The sequence below is a fragment of the Lissotriton vulgaris genome, chromosome 2_1 (assembly GCF_964263255.1).
Source record: "Lissotriton vulgaris chromosome 2_1, aLisVul1.2, whole genome shotgun sequence".
Classification (NCBI taxonomy): Eukaryota; Metazoa; Chordata; class Amphibia; order Caudata; family Salamandridae; genus Lissotriton; species Lissotriton vulgaris.
Genome location: NC_141687.1, coordinates 1,130,720,021 through 1,130,735,752, shown reverse-complemented (window position 1 = coordinate 1,130,735,752; position 15,732 = coordinate 1,130,720,021).

Below are 15,732 nucleotides of genomic sequence, written 5' to 3'. Positions count from 1 at the left end.
ACAAATGTTACTCAATTGCACTTCAACATTGATTCCGACAGTCTCTGTGCAATGTATGTTAACACTGAATGAAGTAATTCCGTTATAAATACATAGTACAATCCCTTGAATTCATGACTGTTCAAAATGGGATTTCTCGTTGGCTAAGGCTTGCGCCAAAGCCAGGCCGAAAGCACCACTCTAGTCAGGGTAAGGAAGTCACCCGCAAAATTAACCCCTGCTCACCCCCTTGGTAGCTTGGCACGAGCAGTCAGGCTTATCCCGGAGGCGATTGGTGAAGCGTTTGCGCGCGCACCCAACACCACCACCCAAGGCCCACCACAAAGGAAACTCCACACAAGGTTATATATAAAAATAGCCTTTGTATTATGCCAAACACATTAGATAATAAACACACAATTTACACTGTGCTACGGGCAGAATTTACAGGGGATTATATACACAGGACAGGGCCACGTGGGCCACTGTCAGGAATAAGCACTTTTAGGACTAGCACTTGGTAGAATTAGCACTTTGCAGGAATAACGCTTAGCACATAGCACATAGGAAAATTGTAGCACCAAACAGCAAATGTAGCACACAACCACTACGCAACCCTAAACACCTTGGGCATATATCACGCAGGACACCATGGTCTCACTAGCATAGCATAACATATTAGGAAAAACAACCTAAGCATAAACACACATTGAGAGGCATCACAAGCCTAAAGGCATTTGCAGATTATGCATAAATAACAATAGGCAAGTATTACATTTGCGCAAAAATCACATGAGACAAAAATATGTACCCAACGCAAGGGCACAACACATGAAACTGTCCCCAAACCAACGTGGCCTCTCAGGGGCTGAAACGCCCTGTGTTCAGCAAAGTCAGGGCAGGCTGCACAGGCAGCAAACAGAAGGATGCAAGGGCCTAAACGAAGCAGCTGCCCACTAAGTGCTGGGCAGCTGTAGAACCTGAGCCTGGCACCAGCGTGCCTCCTGGCTCTCTTCTGGGGCTCTTGAAATAAGCAGTAGTGCCCAAAAACAACATGGGAGCCTCGTAGGCTCTAGAAACAAAATGCCCCCTTGGAGCCACGTGGGCTCGAGAAACAATGATGCCCGCTGGGGGAGCGACCCGCTGCCAACCGGGGCCGCTCTACCCTCTGCAATGCCCCACCAAGGATTTTGGAGCCCCGGGTCTCTAACTACACAAATGTCCCCTTCGTTGGTCTCTCTCTCTGGGGACTCGGACATCAACAATGCCACCACGTGCTGGAGCCTCGGGGCTCTGAACACCCAAATGCCCCCAGATGTCGGATTAACGTGGGAGCGGCCCGCTGCCTACCGGGGCCGCTCTGCAACAAAAAGAAATGCCCCCGACGTTGGAGTCCCCCCTCTGGGGACTCTGAAACCCCAAAAGCCCCCAAACTGCAGCGGTATGGGCAGGAGGGGGGGCAGCACCGGTAATGTGCCCCCCTCAAGCTCCCCTCCCCTGTGCACCCGAGCCCTACTCACCGAGCTCTCCTGTGCTTCCTCCGTTTAGAGCCGCTCTCCTTTGGTCGGGCTCCGGGAGACTCCTCCGTGTCCGGAAGCACTGGCGGGGCTTCCCTCTCCTCACGGGAGTCCCGCACTGCGTGCTCCTCACCGGCGGGCGGGACTTCCTCTCTCTGCCCTGCCCCAGTCCCAGGCAAGGCTTGCCAGACTTCTGGTGAGCCGCGGCGATGATCTCCTGCTGTCCCGGGCTGGGCGGTGATTTCCCGGGCACCACGGGGTAGGCTCCCATAAAATAAATACTAAATTAGGGTGGGCACCCAAAATTAATTAAAATATGGCAAATAAGCGGCAGCAGTGCGGGGTGGTCAAACGCCCCGCAAATCAGCAACAAAGGGGATCCCCGGGGAATCCCTCGAGACAGGGAATGGCAGCTCGGGGCTGCAGGCTAAAACCCCAGCTCTCCCCTGAAGGAAAAAAAAATAAGGCGCTGCCCCGGCGACACAGGAAATAAAGTCCAAAGTCCAGAAAGGTCCTTAGGCAGACAGGTGGGGGGCAAAGGCTGGGCCCAGGGGCAAGCTCACAGGGCCCTCCAGGCAGGGAGGCAGTCCCCAGTGGCGCTCCTCCTGGTGCCCAGCAGCAGCAGGCCCCCCTCAAGATAGGATCAGGGAAAGAACATTTTGCAAGGGGTCACAACCCCTTTTCATACACATAATTCTTTTGTCTAGGCTGCAGGGTGAAAGGAAAAACGAGATGCAACTGGTTTTGGAGCACTCAGTTGTGCTCATCCTCTCTCCTCATTCACTGGCCAGGCTAGGGACATCAGACACACTACAGGGGGGTGGAGCCAGCATTGTGTAGGGAAAGACAGCCCATTTCAGGTCCCAGGTGCACTCCTCCCACCCATCTGGCTGTCACTCTCTCTACTCACCACCGGGGCAGACCCATCCAGAGTCCTGGAGCCAGGCTAACCAGCCAGCTCCAGCAAACAACAAGCCAGACAGTCACTTCACCTTTATTGCACAGACATGCCAACTTCTAGAAGTGGCACTTCCACACCAGACACATTAACGCTGCACACATCATCGTGCAGCATTTACTCTCACGAGTTCGCACATACCAAACTCAACCCTGCACTCCCCACGCATCAGGAATTATCATGGACATATACATTCCCCATGTATTCCTATGGGAGGGCAGGCCTACCTCACAACATGCACTCAGAGTGCGCACGCACTTTACACTGGGACACAGTGAAAGTGTGCAGAAGCCAAAAACAACTAACACCAAGTCATATATCAAAGCAAAATGTTTAGGGGTGAACCTGCCAGAAGGGCCAAGTCCAACAATGACGCATTTGTTAAGTACCTTTTTCTAGAGCTGTGATAATTAGAGAGTATTAGTCTTGGATTGCATTATTCGCATCGTTAAATCACTTTTGTCCTACCCAACAGAACCGCTGTTTAACCATTAATTACCCAGGTTCTGAGGGACACATGGTTACCCCTTGCTTTAAACTGTGTCCAAATCCTGACAATGGAAAACAGATGGCAAAGAAAATGTTTCCATTTTTTATTTATCAAAGAGAATGACTCATGTGTCTTCATATTCCAGAGTCTTTTAGGTTTCTTTCATGAAGTGCCTCTTTCACACTAGCTCCAGGTGCGGTATATAATGGTGCTCCGCCCAATTAGTTACGTGAATTGCATCATCATTGGGTTTTTTTTGCCTGAGTTTGTGATCTATGATCCTCCACCTGGAGGGAGACCATCTGGTTTATGACAGTCATGAGTGAAGGTGTGTAGTGCAGTAAAAATGGTGGATTTAAAAATACCTCAGTTCCTGTGTATGGTGTTTTATAATGCAGAAAAGGTAGAATATTAGAAATAAAGTTGGTGCTTTGGTGGATGTGTAAATGGTCCACAGCACCTAATGTGAGATTGTGGTTGGTAGACGTGTTTCAGCCCTATGATGCCCTTGCCGGTCGAGGGGCCTTCTTCAGGACAGGCGTTTGAGTGACTTCTTTGTAGGGTTGCAAGTAGATTCACGTACCCCTCTTCGTCACTGAGCTTTTTTGCTCAACCTGTAACGGGTTTGTTATAGGTCCAGACTTTACCTATATCTAAGAAAGACAGAAAAACACAACAAAGAAAATACAATACATGTTGATTATACTAACAAAGTGCATTCTGTCTAGTCCAATGTTGTGCTGCTGGTGTTAAAATAACTGAGATGATCTTTAGGTGGATATGTGTATTCTGCCAATCTCTCAAATGCTATTGACCAGATTCTGCAACGGTATTGTTTATTATATTGTCAGTGTTATTGTCTAACGATATGGTAGGTCTTGGTGGATTTAACCTTCGCCCTACTGTTGGATTGAATCACACAGGCAAGCGATACTATGTGGGCTCGCTGAAAAAGCTGGTTCATGTGAACAAAGGTTTTTTCAACGAGTTCACATATTAACAGAACACTGACAATATAATAATGAGAATGAATCTCTGCTTCTCTCCCTCTTGTATAAAAATAATAACTTTTATTTTTATCAGAATGCTTTCTAATAGTTCGCATACTGGATATCAAATGAAGATAATTTGTTAAGCCAAATCATATGGATTGACATTTATTTAGAAAGAATTTGTTTCCTTTCCTAGGAGACCTAATTTATCGCTTTCCTTTTTTTAAAATGTATGTAGGTGTTGGAACCAAAAGGTTCTATTCTTTCTTTGTTACAGGGCAAGTTTATGAATTAATCTATTTGGTACAATAAATTCCCTAAATTTAATAAGAAATACAATTTTGCAAGGCCTACACTTTGCTGATCTTTAAATTTAATTTTGTTTTCAAAACTCTTATGAAAGATATTTAGACATGCTAAAGATAATAAAAGGAGTGTCCAGGATGGCCCCCAAGTAGGAGCGTCTTCCCGGAGCTTCGCCGCCTGCTCTTTGCATCGGAGTGGATCCAGGCATTCTCGGTAGCCACAGACCCTTGCCTGGCAAGACTCCTGTGGTCAGAACACATACCAGAACCTGCATGGCCCTGATCTAGGTGGCAGTACTCACAACACCTCAGCTTCCAGATGAGGCCCAGTGGCTGCACTGAAAAGATGGTGGGCCGCCAGACTTGTAACGTGAACACAGTGTCCCTGTCAGCTAAGCCTGAAGCATTCACTCGATCCTGCAGCGGAAGGGCTGATGCTGTCATCACCCACATCCTGCGGAGGACTTGGTGGCGAGTGCAAAGATGCCTAGGAAGACTGGAGCTTCCCGTCTGACTGGCAGTGACAGGAGATAGGTGGGTGCACAACTGACTGCCGTGGCCCCTGCGGCACCTCTCTGCTGACTGGCTGTGAACTTGTGCTCCCCTGTCCCTCTGTGTCCCCACACACCTGAGGTGCCCTGCCTGGAATGGGAGGCAACCATAGGCCCCGCACCAGCAGCTGTTCCTCCTGGGAGGGTGGCCTGAGGTTGCGTGAAAGGCCTAGGGAGGTCTACTGGGAGACGCTGCACATCACCATCTCCACTGCCTGCAGCCCACAATTGCAGTTCCTGCTTGGTGCCCATGGAGGATCGCAGTGTATGTGGGTGCTGGAGAGGTGGGGGCCCTGCTGACAGACTGCCTGCTACCTGCTAAACACACATACCTATACAGATCAGGGGGAGGGTGTGGGGACACCTCTGCACCTTGAGGTGCCATTTCATCCCTGTGGTCAGACACCTAGTGCATGGAGCCCTTGCAAAGGCCGCTCAACGGTCTACCCCCTGCCCCCTCGGGGGCAGGGGGACACCTCAAAAGCCACGTCAGACTTGTGCACCCCTATGCAGACTGTGGTTGCCTCTGCCTGGGTTCCTACAGGGCCTTTAGTCGGCCTGGTAAGGCCCCCATCCAGCAGCCAACGCAACCCGGGACCCTGAGGATGCTCAGAGCATAAGAGCCTTCACACAGCCTCTGGGGCTTATCCCCCCCACCCCCAACACACCATTGACATCTGCTGGTGCTTGGTGGACCCTGGTGGCCTTTAGACCCGGATTGCTCGCCCTACAGCTCGGGTGCCATCACAAACCTCTCCTACTTTAGCCTGCTTTTTTTTGCAAGGAAAAAAGGATCCACATCTCACACCACAATGACCTGTCAAAGCAACGCAAAAGACAACACCCATAAGATCCAATTCTCCAAAGAATCGGTGAAGAAGACTGCCCTGCCCAGAGAAGTGTCCTTCTCTTAGGCTCAGACTGAGGATGGTGCTGATGGGATCAACAGGAGAGGCGCTTCAGTGACAAGGTAATTTCTGGAACAACCATTTGGAATTCTGCAGGATTTTGTGACCCTCAAACAAGACATAGCGTCCGAGGTCAAGGACCTCCGAAGGGACTTCAGTGACCTAAGCCAAAGAGTAGATTCCCTTGAACAAACTTATGACTCCCATTAAGAGCAGCTGGATGGCCACTGCCAAGAACTTCTGGAGCTGCGGGAAAAGAAGCTGGAACTGCACTACAAGCTGGAGGACCTAAAAAATCGATCTTGCAGCTCTACTATCCAGATCAAGGGTGTCCCTCTGTAGGCGCTCTCCAGCCCCTCTGACCACTTTGCTGTTAGTCTTTTCCATGATGTGCCCCCAGAGCTTGTGGAACAATAGGTCATACTCAAACTCATCCATAGAGGAGGCTGCATCGCCTGTTCCCCGGGTCAGACACAGCTCATACTCACTTGTCTGCATTATTATAGACTGAAGATCATCCTCTCAGTGGTGCATGACAAATCTACCAGTGACTTTGAAGGCCTCAAAATAGGCCTGCACCAGTGACTTTCCCCGACGAAGCTGCAGCACCACCAAACCCTTAGACCACTAACTGATTTCCTCCAAAAGTAAGGCATTTGTTCCAAATTACCATGAGAAAGGCAATCTGTACAAGTGGGGGCACCCCATTACGTGCAAATGGGGGCACCCTTTTCAACTCCAATTTGTGTGGAACAATGAGACACAGTCTCCGAACCTTGGAAGAGGCCAGATTGCTGGTGGACATGCTGTCACTCTCTGGCGATGTTTCGGTCCAGTCGTCTTCATGGGGCTCGACTTCCCCTTCCATGGGTCCACACCGCTCCTCACGTCAAAGGAAAAAAAAAGCATCATAAGCCTTCTGAGAGAGTTGCAGGGAATTGGCAGCACTGCTACGCCAGATACAATGCCAGGACGGTGCCTCTGAAGTGGACAGAGACCATTGAGGTGCCGTCAGCCCTGTGGTCATCCCATTACTACCGGATAGCAATATTGATCATCCACAATGGGGATCCCAGCCTTGTTTTTACCTTGCTGATAACAATGGGTTCTGAGGTGCGGTCCCTCTCATTGTAGCGGTTGCCTTTGGTGGCAGAGCACACCCTCCCCAGGAGACAACAATGGAGACAAATAGTTCTTCGACTGGCAACATGGACCCCCAAAGTTGGATTACTTGTGTTCCCAGGTGGGGAACCCCTTTGTTAAACTGCTCTTTGTTTCCCCCTTTCCCTGTGGCGACCTATGCATGCACTCTTACATTGCCAGCACCACATCATGGCCACTTGGTTGGAGGCCCCTTGATCACCCCCAGTTATATTTTGAAATTTCTTCACCAACATATCCATGGTTAGAATATTCAACCTTAACGTTAGAGGCCTCAATGCCCCAGTTAAGTGATTAGTGCTTATTTCCCTTATGCAGGAGGCCAAATGCAACATTTGTTTTATGCAGGAAACACACCTGCTCAAAGCCTATTGGAAGTGGCTACGTTCTAGGTGGTTTGACCGCCAATACTTCATCAGGTCATGGGAAGAAGACCATTGTGGCCATACTTTTTGCCAACTTGCATACCCAGGAGGGTGACACAGACACATACTAAGATACCTGGCAGACTTATTGTTAAATCTCAATCAAAAGCGACATAGATTTACATTGGTCAACCTCTAAGGCCCTAATGAACGCTAGGAAGCTTTCCTCAAGGACACGTTGCGTCGTGTTCTCGCCACACCAGACAGATGTTATCATGGATGGGGACTTCAACATAGTAGCAGATTCACAATTAGATAGGTCTACCCATAGACTTATCTATGGGTAGATGCGTTGTCAGCAGCCCAACTGTTGACAGTGCATGGTCAACAGTTTACAGACACTGGCTGACTGAGGTGGGGTTGACGGACATATGGCAACATATGCTCTCGACCTTTCCAGGCCACACCTTGTCTGTGTCAGACAACACGTATGCTTGCATTGCTTTTTCTCTCACCTCACTACCTATTACCGGAGCCACTACCGCGGTCAACATTGGAGTGCTTCCTTATCGGATCACTTCCCCGTTTCCTTATGATTCACTCCGCTAAACTCAATCTTGTCTCCCCGAACTTGGAGTCTCAATGCCAGGCTCCTCACATTTGAAAAAATGGTCAAAGAGATTAAAGCCACCATTGAATCCTTTTTAGCTAGAAATGATACACCAGCTACATCTATCATGCTACTGTGAAACAAACTAAAGGTGCAGGCCAGTTTATAACTATAGTGACAAGCCTTACTACAGATAGATATAAAAAGCAAACACAGCTGGAGAATATGGTCAGAGAGCTAGAAGATCTCCTTAAGTGTACCACTTCGCTGGCAGTCCGGTGTCAACTTGCAGCAGCTTGCAAGCAGTTGAAAGCAATAGGCAAGGATTGGACAGAATATGCCATGTTACATGAAAAGCAAAACTATTACACATGAGGGAAGAGGGTGGGATGCCTCCTGGCACAGCTTCTTCGCTCTCAAGCGGTGCAACATAGGGTAGCTGAGCTGGTGAGGTCAGATGGTACCCTGACTCATCATGAGGAGGTGATCACCCAGGAGGTTGATCTTTTTCTAACACCACACTATACTCAGCGGAGAATCGATGTAGGTCTATCTGAGTCGGTCTCCTTAGATTGCTGCTCCCCCCCCCCCCACCAAAAGGATATCGATAATCTAGATAGGGACATCACTCCCAACGAGGCTCTCACAGCAAACCCTCACCTGCTGACTGGTAAAGCCCCTGGTCTCGATGGGTACAGTGCAGATTTTTAAAACATTAGGCTTGCTCCTAGCTCCCATATTAGCGAGGCTATATAACGAGTTTAGCACCACTGGCTCTCTAACGAACGCAATGCAACTTGCCACGATTACTGTCATTCCGTAGCCAGTGAGAGATCCTTAGCACTGCTCCTAATATCACCCCGGTTCATTTTTAAACGTAGATGCAAAGATCTTTATGGGTATTTTGGCCAACATGCTAGCTCCCTGTATGTAATGTCTAGTAGACTCTGATCCGACCAGGTTTATACCCGAGAGAGGCTATAGTGACAACACCAAATGCCTCGGTCACCTTCTGGATAACAACTCTCGAGCACGCTGGCCCTTCTCTCTATGGATGCGGAGAAGGCATTACATGGGTCCTTTGGTCATATCTGTAGGTGGTGTTGATGCAGTTTTGGCCTCCGCTCGCGGTTCTGTCAGTGGGTCCAGCGTAGCTATGCCTACCCAAGGTGACCGTAAGTGTTAATGGACTCTTAGCATGACACTTCCCAATTGCTAGAGGCACCTGTCAAGGTTGCCTACTGTCACTTTTGTTTGCTTTACTTATTGAACCCTCTGCTGAACAGATGCGCAGTCACCCACAGATCTCGGGCATCGCAATGGGGGACAAGACACAAAACTGAACTTTACGTTGATGAGGTTTTACTCATCCTATCGAATCGTCATGTCACGGACTGCAGTGATGGGAGAATTGGACACCTTTGGGGAAGCCTCTGGCTTTAAAACCAATCTCCAAAAATCATCTATATTAATGTCAAGATGACACTCCTTCCGAAAATGTTGTATATCATGCAGCCACTACCACTTCAGCCTCCCCCACAGATGTCGGATAAATTACAGAACCTTACTTGGAAGTTCCCTTGGAATGGGAGGAAGGCAAGGATGGCAAAAGCAAGGGCATACTTACCTCAGGCATAAATGGAAGGTCCTGTGGTTGCTGAGGATACATCTACCACCTGGGGTGTACGTCTCGCCAGCTCTCCACACCACTATGGGGTGTGGGACAAGGTATCGACTTGGAAGGGAATGTCTACTTCCATCTCGCCCTAGACACCAATAAGCAATCCGGAATCCCCCCCCCCATACAGTGCTTGGCTCCCACTAGAACGCATGGCTGGAGGCTAACCTTAAATGGGTATGTGAACTTTTCGATGGGATTGTTTTATGGATTTCCCCCAACTCAAATCAGTTTATGTTCTCCAATTAGTTGCTTCCTGGCAATACATAACCATTCACCACTGGGTGTCCCAACCCTAAGTCCGTCCTCATGCTGATAGACCACTCGCCTCATTTGAAAAGTAGCTCCTCACCCACTTTACCGATAAAGGGATTCTTTCTGACACTCACACCTTTATTAGACTGCAGACATTTTCTAAAACCCGTGGACAGCATAGATGGGAGACGTATTACGAACACCCTTTTACTGACATAGAATGGTGTAACATCCTACCTCAAAATAGCTCATTATTGCTACTTCACCCGATAGAAATGCACACGGAAAATTAGGAGGGACAGCGCATGCTGGCGAGAATATGAACAGACGGGCACTCCCACTCCCATTCTTTGGCAGGGTCCTAAAATAAGCTACTTTTGGCAGAAGATATTGGATGCAATAAACGTAATATATGAAACTGCCATCCCTCCGTTTCCCACCTACGTCCTGTTGGGCCTCCCGAACCCACTGACATACACTCTAAAGTCAGCTTAGTGCTGGGAGATGCCAAACAGCTTTTGCTTTCCTGCTGTGGTTCAGAGACAATACCAACTCACATGGATTGGCTGCACAAGCAGCAGAAACTGCTAGGATTGGAAAAGCTGATGGCAGCGGCAACCCACATGCTACCATTATTTGACAAGACATTGAGACCTTGCCTCCGTTATCTCTCGGATGAATTCTGAGAATTGACCTGCCCATATACCTACGAGTTCTTAGCTTGACTCATACGGACAATGACCACGCTTAGTCTGATGGAGGGTGGCTGTGCACGCTCTGCCCGCCCCTTCACCTCCCCTTTTAGGATCCCGTTATCCTACCCTTGCTGTCTGACTCTTTCCTTGACCCTCACAAACCACACACCCTCCCGACTGTCCTACCCATTCTTCCTTCCTGTATATTCCTACCCTTCCTTTTCCTGCTAAAGTTACTCACTGCCACCCCACCGGCTAGTGGATGTACATGAGAAAAATGCTGTATCTTGTTGCTCACTACTGATAATAAAAGCAAGCTTAACCCTAAAGAGAATACCACAGTTTTCTCTTAGATTATCTTCTGATGACATACATCATAGCAGAAATGAAAAATGTTTCCCATACTTTCCAGTGGCTCAAAGGCTTTGATATTCTGGGAATACTCGAGTAATTATCTTGAGTTAGAAGAAAGTTAAAAAGCTTAATTACTTTGGGAAAGAGAGGCAGGTGAAGAGGCCAGAGGAACAGTAGGATGTACTGGCTCTATCACATTGCATGATCCGAGTGTACTACCTGGAGACGGAAGCAGCAACAGAGCTGCAGCAGGAGAGAAGGGGCAGAGGACCGAGCAGGAGAAGACAGCAAGGAGATGGTGGGGAGAATCGCGAGCAAGCAGCGGCACAGTGGTATGGGCCGAACCATGGTGCGCGAGCGTGGGGTGGTGAACGGAGGTGGGGCAGAAGATGCGGTGGTGGGGTGACCGCATTGGTGCGGACTGCGGAGGTTGCATGTATAGGGTCCAGTGCAGCCTGGACCACTACCCACTCACCCAGCTCGGCCCAACGGCCAGATCCCCGGCTCCCTGCCGGCACACACTTGAGGGGTTTCGCAGATGGTCTGCGGAAAGCAGGCACAGCATGAAGAGGAATTGAAGGTGCACAATCTACACAGAATACTCCCCTTTTACCACACGATTCGATTTACTGATTATTTCAAGTGAGTTTTCAGCAACCCCCTTACTAGTAGCGAGTCATTATCTTTAGCACCAGAAGGAGGAAGTAGTAACCAGCCATAGCCCAGCTGACTGATCACCAAACTAGCCCAAATTAGTAAAGGGGATTCGAACACCGGGCATGTGACATTGCAAAGCTGCACATCATTAGGCCACCATAAATTTGGATCTGACAGCAGCCCCTCAAAGAACCAAATATTGAATTTAGTACAACAATCAGTGGTCTGCATTGAGCAAGCAGAGCAGCTGATAAAGGCACATAATGGTAATATGCAGAATCCTAAAAGATAAAGTGTAGACCCCCCAAAACACACCACCATTTGAATGCAATTGGAAGCTTCCCCAGAAAATCTTTTGTGATGAAATGCAACTAAAACAAATATAAAAAATCAGGAAGACAAGGCAAACAAATAAAAAGCCTGCAACAGGACCAATTAGCTCATAACCAATGGGAGCACTACTACTCGAATTTCACACACAACAAACCCCATAGGCTCCCCTTGTTGGAGACAAGCAATTGAACAACCCAGGGCCCACATCAGACCAAAAAGGGAGCCGAGTTCGGCACACCTCAAATAAAATACAATTGATACATACTACTGGGTAATGGAGCATAGAACGACTGATCAAAAAATAACTACATCAGTGCCCGCAGCCACCACAGAGAAATGTAAATACGAACATAGAGGAGAATATCTATCCTCCGTAGGGCAACTAATATTAAAAGTACAGGTTCGCCCCTGTTTTAAAGCATTAGGGGAATTACTGGACCTATCAGTAATCTAATTATCTTCAAATTCAACCCAGGCCGGGAATATCTATTAATGGCATAAACCACTCTGGTAGGTTTGTGTTAAGTGAAGCGGACATCAAATTACTGGATGAAACATAAGTACCATTGATAAAGGAAGAAAGAGTTGACCCCATCACAACCAATAAATCGAACAAGTCACTACCAGGCATGTATACCATATTAGCATCTATCAATAAGACTCAGTTGGCAGCAATCAAAACTGAGCCGGCAGTCATACTGGCTTGTATTACAGGTGGACTTGCTGCAATCTCTGGCAGATCGGATCTCTGAAATCAAAACAAAAATTAGCACTCTAGAAATCAAACTCGGTAATGAAATAATGGGTGGTGCGGACTCCTGTGCTTGCATCCCAATAGTAGATAAGTTATGCACACTTCCGGAAATGCTATCTCAATTGGTAGAGAGCATAAACCACACGAACCCCCCACTTCATAGATAAGACAGCTGGCAAGGTCCATGGATATTCTAACCAGCTCTGACAGGCCTCCATTAAGGCCCAACTCAGACATGACCGCTATTGACAATTTCCCATCGAAGACATGTGTCCTTCAGGGTCTAAAGAAATAAATATGAACAAAAATCAAAATAAGATTAGAGAGGAGACTCTAAAAAAAATGGAAGAAACCAGAACTTACGCACAGACAACAACCTTAAGTACGGCTCAGAAAGGCCCCCAACAAGATTCAACCCAGAAACGACCGCTACTGATAACCTCCTATTGGAAGACAAGTGGCCCTCAGGGTCCAGCAAAATAATAAACAAAACGAAAGATCAAAGGCAAGTAAGAGAGGAGGCCCTCCATCAAATGGAAGAAACACCAGAACCCACTTGCACAGAAACTGAGACAATATCTCAAAATCAACAAAAAGAACACATGCAAGGAGCCAGCAAACCAATTAGGAGGGAGAAAAAGACTAACGAAAATATGTTAGAGTGATCCAGGTATCAGTTACAAATTAATCGAGAGAGCCAAGATGACAACAAGAGGGACCACAAGATTAAATAATTGAATATTACCCAATCTTGGAGGAGAGCAATGGGCAGGAGGTGCCGCAAGTAAAAACAAACGTCAGAAGCATTGTAAACAACAAAACAGACCGGAATAAAGGGGCTGCCCCGTCACCAACCCAAACTAATCACAAAACGATATCTCCTGAATTTAGCTCTGCCCCGGGGGAAAAAGCAGAATCAAAAAGTACAATGATCTCACCAGCAGATCACACTGCAAATATGGAGAGGATCCTTGACCAACCTATTCGACAAACACTGAAGGTAGAAGTAATCCCAAAAAATGTCGACTGTAGAGGAAGAGTCTCCAGCCCGTGAAGTTGTTGCACAGACCACGACCTGCAATATCAGTGGGTATGTTCCCTCAAAACACAAAGAACCAAGCAAGGTTGCATGGACCTTTACCTGCCCATTCAATTTAAGTAATCAGGGCAATAAATGACGATAACTAGGAACCAGGTATGGACAAGTGGACCACCGACCTTCACCTAGCTTAAACTACAAGTTAACTAATAATCATGATCTCTCCAAAACTAACCAACAACTGAGTAAAGAAATAAAACAAAATATTACTATTGGTTCATTCAATAATCTGGGAACCAGATCACATCCAATAATACAGGAAAAGCTAGGTCGCTATGGATCTCTTCACACAAGCAGAAGGACTTAAACCCCTCACAACACGGCGTAATATTAATTTCAACATATATCTCATGAGGGCAACAACATTTAATAAACAGGTCTAATATACCATCACTAACTCATAAAATCAGAGAACAGAACCAGAATTAGAGTTGCTCCCTCCAAAAACAGGACTGGCATAGAAAGCACAAAAGCCTCCTAGGAAACTGAGGAATTGGGTAACAAGGTTCTAGTGAAAGCCCCCAAGTTTGAACAGTGGGGGGTTAAAATCAATTGTGGAGTCGGAGACATAGCCCACAGTATTATCTGGCCCAGAGTAGCCAATCAATAAAATGAAAGGAGGGCATAGCATACTTAAAAGTGCAACAGCCTCACACACTTCATTGCAATTAGGGAATACCAGACTGTGAGTACAACTAAATACAAACAAGGAAAGAAACTGCATCATATACGATGCACACAAAGAAAGGCAGGATCAACATTGAAGCTGGTTGGCACACACCCCTTCCTTAAAGTCCAGTTCACACCCCTAACACAGGTCCCTCAAAATATCCCGGAGATGAATCGCCAGAAACAAAATCAACAGTAATTTCCTGGAATGTAGCGGGGTTTTAACAAACCATGCAGCACAAGGACTCTCTAGAATTCTTTAAAACGGCTGATGCAATCTGTATTCAGAAAACCTGGAGCACATGCTCGTCACAGATAGATGGATATCAGAAAGAGTATTATCCAGCAGAAAAAAACAGCAAGTATGGAAGCCTATCAGGAGGGCTGGCAATCTATGTATCCACAACTATAAACGCAAGGGTTACAGTGGAGAGGCAAACCTTAACATTTCAATCCAATAATTTTCAAACAAAATTCTCGGTATAGAAAACAAATGAATACTTATTAACCCTGGAGAGACTCTGCGAAGAACTCATTTGTGCCTTCCCCACACAAGATCTTACTCCTAGGTGATTTCAATATACAAAACCTGGTCTACTATATAAATGTGTCCAATTGCCCTGGCAGAAAGCCTAATAAACTCTCTACAACATTCTTCGAACACGCAACCTGCATTCATTGCAGACAATTGATCCTGGCTCTACCTCTGGAATGAGCAATTAAATCACACACAGAAGCAATCAGAGTGAGGCAGAAGTTTCTACATCCTAATATACAAGGAAAGTGACCACTATCCTTTGGTTGCCAGCAGTAGGATAATGTACGAGGAAGGTCCAACTCTGTTATTGGTACCCCAGAAGACCCAGAAACTTGCAAGCCGCCCAGGAGACCCAAATGGAACAGTAAATCTACAGCCCTGCTCAAACAATGGCAACACGAATTCAAAAAAGTGAACTTTGAACCACCCATGGCCATAGGGTCTCAATGCTTTGAAAGATGATCAATAAGGATAGTTTCAATACAAAACTCACTAGCGAATAAGATGATCAAACAACAGATCAGCAAATGCCCAGGTCTTGGATATCCGAGGCAGAAACATGGTATAAAAGGCACACTTTTAACAAATTGCATTAAGGAAAGCAAATAACATGTACAAATTGAAAATCAACAAAAGAACTAAACATAAAATAATAATGCTGAGGCGATCCTACCAGAAAGTCCGGGGGGGGGGGGGGGGGGGGGGGACTAAAAAGACATACTAGGAAGATCAGTGGACCAGCGTGCTTAGTGAGTACTAAGACTCAATAAGCAGTCTGAATTTTGGCAGTTTGTAACTAGACAATATGAATCTATGTGTAACAGGGGAAACTACCTATTGTAAGAAACCTGGATGGTGCATATA